This window comes from Arachis hypogaea, chromosome 5 (genome assembly GCF_003086295.3).
Source record: "Arachis hypogaea cultivar Tifrunner chromosome 5, arahy.Tifrunner.gnm2.J5K5, whole genome shotgun sequence".
Classification (NCBI taxonomy): domain Eukaryota; kingdom Viridiplantae; phylum Streptophyta; class Magnoliopsida; order Fabales; family Fabaceae; genus Arachis; species Arachis hypogaea.
Window position 1 is genome coordinate 10000467 of NC_092040.1, and position 6912 is coordinate 10007378.

The following is a 6912-nucleotide window of genomic DNA, read 5'->3' on the forward strand; positions in this document are numbered from 1 at the left end:
AATGTCTATATATAATTATTATGTATGATAAAGATTAACTATGTAATGTATGTTATGGAATGAAATTTATAAAATATACGAATTAAGTGGATAAAGTTGGATTAAACCGATAAACCATAGATAGAGTTTAGAGATTGCATCTTTTGACATAAAATAAGAACAAACGTAAAAATATATGAGATTACCTTTGAGTGAAATTGAACTCAATCCTGTCCAACCTATCCATTAACAATATGGATAGGATATCACGTTTTTAACTTTTAATTTAATTTATTTTGTCCTTGACTTGCAAATATACTAAACCCAAGGGAGTATAATAAAAATATATGACAGTGGTGAGTGATCATCACGTACGTTGTGAATGACGACATGCCTAATAGGAAGGTCAGAGCTAGGGAGGTGTGAACTCAAAGTTCTAATTAATTAATTGCTAAATATATCATAAAACATATGTTTCAAAGCTACACTCATCTCGAGCCATGCATACCCTAAATTAAACCACAAAGCCAGAAAGCAAAGCCGTATATGATGAGTGTGGTTTAATTCAACCGGAACATATTATATACAATTGAATGAATATATATATACCATGCATTATACCACCTAATTGGGATACAAAATTGAAAGTGCCTTACTTGTTCAACTCCAGAGGCTAACCGCTCCTCTTTTGTTTATTAAGGTCGAGGTGGTCAGCTTTGGGATCCCAATCCCATTCACATCAAAGAGGATTTAAATTAAAAGAAAAAAAAATAAATTAAAAAAAAGGAAGGGCATGCGTGTGACTGTGGATAAGAGAGGTGATGAATTTCCCTTTCTTTGGAAAAGACTTACTTAAGTGTGGGTTTCCACTTACACATAAATTCCAGCATTGTCCGTATGCTTAATTATCTAGGTTTCTAGATGGCTAATCCATTTTGTACGTACTCATTAATCATTAAATCCAAATTGAAAGACATACAAGATGAGTTTCATGATTATTAATTGGTCCCTTGCTGGGTATATACACATGACTGACTCCTCCAGTAGCTAGATAACTATTTTTTTTTCTTTATTATGATCTTTCTACATCAAGTCTAAATTATTATACTTAGTGCTTACAAATACTTAAATAATAAAAAACGTATATAAAAGCTAACTATTCAAGTATATATACTACAAGTTTTTATATTAATTTGCATAGCAAGATATGTATCCCTTAGTTTTTGGTACGTACGAGATCAATGATAGATGAATTTACAGAGATATATATGATGAGATAAAATGGGGTCCCGTTTATATTGGAAGGGTGCCGCACGCTTATTTTGTTGGTCTGCATGATGAGTATTAGCTGCGTTCATGGTAAATCGGTTTCTTATCAAACATTATTTATTCTATTCAAACATTAATTTCACTTACAATATAATTTGGATTGGATAATTTTTTTAAACAATTCAATTCAATCAAAACCAATTTCAAGTAATTTAGATTGAATTAAATTTGTAATCTTGTAAAAAAAATATATATGATAAATTTTGACATCAAATTTTAAATAATAAAAAATACATAAAAAATCTTATCAATCATCACTAATATCATAATAAAATTATAAAATATTTATTAAATAATAAGATATGAATAAAATAAAAGTTATAATAAATTTAATATATTATAAATAAAATTTTAAATATAATAATAAAATAATATTATTACATTACATTGTATAATTCAAATTAAATTATTTTTAAAAAATAAGTTTAAAATTTTATTCAATTTATATAATTTATCAATAATAAAATGTAATTAAATCTAAATTAATATAATTTAATTAATTTTTTATTTAGATTAGATTGAAGGAGTAATTTTCTTAGAATCGCCTGTATTTAACGCCGTAACGAGTATAAGTGTAGTAGCCTAGTAGAGCATGTCTTGGCAACTAATAGTCTAATAAATAAATGGAGAAAATGACGGAGATGGCACTAATCCGTAAATATATAAGCGAAATGAGGGCACTTTTTGGGGTGAGTGTTGTGCATCCATTAAGACACACAGTCTCACACATCATTTTCCTTATAAATTCATCACACTCTCATATCTTGTCTCTCCAACAACATTAGACTCTTAGCCTTCAGAGCTCACTCCTCCTTAACAAGAAGCGATCCAGCTGAGTGAATATCTAACCTTAATTTCCTCTATAGTATATTAGCAACTAGCAAGAGAGATTAGAGAGAAATATAAGACTAATAACATCATCATCATCATCATCATCATCATCATCATCATCATCAACATATAAATACATAGAATCATGAATCAAAGATCTATGGATGAACAAATGATGCTTATATCTCAGTTATATCCTGCTGCTGGTGATGCATACACTCAGATAATTGCTCAACAAGGTTAGTTATAAGAAGGAGGGAGGCGAAAACGGAGGTGGAGAAGGGAACAAAAAGAGAAAGTTGAGTGAAGAGCAAGTGAATCTTCTTGAGATGAATTTTGGGAATGAACACAAACTGGAGTCGGAACGGAAGGACAAGCTAGCTTTGGAGCTTGGTTTGGATCCGAGGCAAGTTGCCGTTTGGTTTCAGAATAGAAGAGCTCGTTGGAAGAACAAGAAACTGGAGGAAGAATACTCCAATCTCAAGAGAGCACATGAAACCACTTTACTCGACAAATGTCGCCTTGAAACTGAGGTAACTATTATATTCAAATTACTTAAACCTTCTCTTTCTCTTTCTCTTTCTTAATGCTTAATTAAATTTTCTGCTTTTCTGGGAACGGGGAACCCAAAATCACTATTTCTTCCTTTTTAATTCTCTTAACGTCAGTTTTGGACAAGCATGTCATGTGACTAATTAACTTCTCTTAACTCTACAGGTCAGCTCGTTGATTTTTTTTAATTAATTTATCTTTAAAATATCATGACTAGCTATTACTCACATAAAAAATCTTTATGTAAAGCATTAAATTATTTAATATAATTTATGTTAAGTGTTAACATTTTAATTACCATCTTTATAAAAAGACATCTTTACCTGAGTAAAATCTTTGGGTTAAGGGTTGAAACATGAAAGAGTGAAGCACTACCCGCATGCAGCCAGTTCTTCAGACCGAAAAAAAAAAAAACACAAAGCAGAGACCCACCGGCCATATATATCAAGTTCAGGATATTTTTAAAATAAGTGAGACATAGAACTAATGATGATAACTCCAAATATATACTAATTATTTTTAAGTGCCGAAAAATAAAATAAAACAAATTGTAATTTTTTTTCATCATCAACTTATTATATATATGCGAGCTCTGGGCTCGAAGAAATCCAAATGGTCCTGTTAGTTCTTGGCCACGGGATAAGAGTTAGGAAAGAAAAAATAAATGAAAAAGACCACAAAGATGGAACAGCAAAATGCCACCTTAGCAGACAACAAAAACCACTGTTTTCTTTTCAGTTCTTCCATAAAGTTTGTGAATATTTGTATTAGGATAAAATTAACGTTGGGCTTTGCTGAAGGAAGGCCCACTAAGCCACGTGACATGTGTTCCCACGTGAATCACCATTTGCCTATACCATAATGCACCTACCAAACCATGCATACCTTGTCTAATTTTCAAAGATACTAAAATATGAATATATTCGGTCTTATATTACTATTACAAACTTATTTCTAGTTTTTTTTTCCATTTTAATCGTTCACAATTTTCATGCCATGGTTGCAGGTGCTGAAACTTAACGAGCAACTTTCTAATGCAAAAGAGGAGATTCAACGATTGCAAGACATGGTCCCAAGCAACAGTTCTAGTTCGCAATCGCAATCACAATCACAGTCAATGGAAATTATGGACCCGCCATTTCTTGGAGATTATGTCTTTTGTGTGCCTGAAACTCATTACATTAATGGCATGGAATGGGTTGATCCGTACGAAAATATTTGGTAAAAACAAAAAAATTGGTCAAAACTTGTTTTATTTAATATTCATTAATTATTACTAGAATTAATATAAATAAGACAAGTTTAGACTATTTTTTTATATTTTTCTAACATTACTAGGCCAACTTATTATATATTTACATAAGTTTAATTAGCATGTTGTAAATAATGTGGATAATAATCTAATATGTAATATATTGTTCCTAGCTCTAAACTAGTGTGTGTATTTGACTATGATGTAATTGGAAGGTATTCATCAACATAATAACTTGCATTTTGACCCCTCATCTCAGAATATATTTATTTTATACACAATATTATTTAACTAATGTCATGATGAAATATATCGTGTCGTATGTTTCTTTAGCAAAAATAATTAATAATAATTGAGTTCACCAATGCTCTAGCTAGGTTTCATTTTGTTATATATGTCCATATAAAATTAGAGAATAAAATCACATACAATTGGATGAGTTGGGCTCTATAGTCTATACATAAAGTTCGATGGTAGTGACGTTTCAATCCTAATCTAGTTGGTCATCTTATCTCTGTTTTATTTTTGGCAATTACAACGGATTCTTTATATTTGATTTTTGAGAATGAACTAGTAATGGAATTCCTTAATCCTTATCGCTCCGTTTATATATACGGTGAATTTTATCCGATATTTTTTAAAATGTGAAAGTTAGGTGCAGTCGACTTCACGTGAAGTTGATAACAAATAGTTGTTAGATAAAAATTTAGTCAAATCAGTCAAATCATCTAATGGCTTTCAACTATCAACTTCACGTAAAATTGACTGTACCTGAATTTCTACTTTTTTAAAAATAAAGGATAAATTATTTTGTATGATATTGTTATTAGATAAAATAAATTGATTTATTATAGTTAAATTTTTTATTTAATCAAAATTTTATTAACCTAATTAATTATAGTATAATTTTTTTATAAATTATAAAAATTACTAAAAAAATTATATTTTACAATTTTTTATTTTTTTAAATCACACATCTATTAATTAATTTCAATAACAAAATAAAAAATCTATTTTAGAAAGAAAAAAAATACTCTCTTATTAATTTTCTCCTACTTTTTTCATTCTTTTAAAAATCTCCTTCATTTTCCTTAACAATGAAACTAGATTCATTGAAAATATTTTGAAATAACAAAATTTTTTAAATACCTCACTTTCAAAACAATAAAGACAAAAGAGTATATTTTTAAGTGCAAACTAAAATGCAGTTAAAAATATGTTTGTGCAACAAAAAAAAATAAAGACCTAAATACAAACAGAAATGTAGTTATTAGAATATAATTAGAATCAATTAGGATCAATTAGAATTATTTAGTATATCTGAATATTTATTATAGAATATTACGTCTTTATTATTACGATTCTCTTAGCTCCTATAAATACCCTTTTATATTGTATGATTCCAGACAACTTGAATACACAACTTGAATACACTCAATAATACACAAATCCTTCTTTCAGTTTAGTTTCTTATTTTTAACATAGTATCAGAGATGGTATTCTCCTTGAAGAGGGTAGATTGTTTTCCTTACGGTGAAATCACCGTAGTTTTTGCATTTTTTTTTCTATACCATTCTTCTTTCCCTTTTGTCGCTCTTTGATGCCTTTTTATCTCATCGACTAGTCTATTTTCTCTGTCTTGTGTTTTTTTCGAATCAAATGATCAAACACCATCGTCATCCGCTACTTACCTATTCTCATGAAGAAATCATATAGTTTTCGCTCTCTCTCGATAGTTCCATTTGCGTTCTCTCATGACAGTTCCGTTTGTGTTTTCTCGTGGCAGTTCCATTCGCGTTTTCTTGTGACAGTTCCGTCTGCGTTTTGTCTGTGTTTCCTTGTGGCAGTTTCGTCTGCGTTTCTTTCTGGTAGTTCCGTCTGCACTTCCTTCGCATAGCGGCAGTTCCGTTTGTGCTTCCTTCTGACAAGCGGCAGTTCCGTCTGCGCTTCCTAGTTTCTTCAGACAGCGGCAGTTCCATCTGCGCTTCCTTTCGGCAGTTCTGCCTGCATCCGCCCTTCCGACAGCGGCAGTTCTATCTGCGCTTCCTTCCGACAGCGGCAATTCCATTTGCGCTTCCTTCCAACAGAGGCAGTTCTGTCTGCGCTTTCTTCTGATAATTCTGTCATTTTTAATAAGTTTCAAACTCAAGTGTCACTTGAATTTGAGGGGGATGTTAGAATATAATTAGAATCAATTAGGATCAATTAGAATTATTTAGTATATCTGAATATTTATTATAGAATATTACGTCTTTATTATTATGATTCTCTTAACTCCTATAAATACCCTTCTATATTATATCATTCCAGACATCTTAAATACACAACTTGAATACACTCAATAATACACAAATCCTTCTTCTAGTTTAGTTTCTTATTTCTAACAGTAATAACATGAATTAATGCATGTGTATGTCGTATAATAAAATAAATAACTTTTAAATTAGCCAACAAAAATAATGGATAATAACTAGATATAATTAGTTAATAAGAACAATAAAAATTTTTTTGAAAAGATTTTAAGAAAGCAAGGGAGAGAGTTTTGAGAATTTTAATTTTTTGTGCTTCTTGCATTTTTTATTTATTCTTTTTATTTTTTGAGATTTTTTTATTTTATAATTAAAATTGATTAATAAATGTGTGATTTAAAAAAAAACATAAAAAATTACAAAATTCAATTTTTCTAATAATTTTTATAATTTATAAAAAAATGACATCATGATTAATTGATTAGATCAATAAAACTTAAATTAGAATAAAAGTTAAAATTAACTATGGTAAGTCAATTCATTTTATTTAATTTTTTGTTGACTATTCATTTTATTTAATTTAATAATAATAAAATATATTACAAAGAATAACTTACTCTTTAATTTAGATAAAATTTGATGAATTCACACTCACACACATATAGTAACTGTCGTGATCTAAAGTTGAAACTAAGCGGATCTTGGTCCCGACGGAAAATA

General features: G+C 29.4%; 1 pseudogene; it reads left to right on the forward strand.

Moving 5' to 3' along the window:
- The first annotated feature begins 2067 nt into the window (after nt 1-2067).
- Nucleotides 2068-4196, forward strand: LOC112800670 (homeobox-leucine zipper protein ATHB-40-like; annotated as a pseudogene).
- Nucleotides 4197-6912: the final 2716 nt, after the last annotated feature.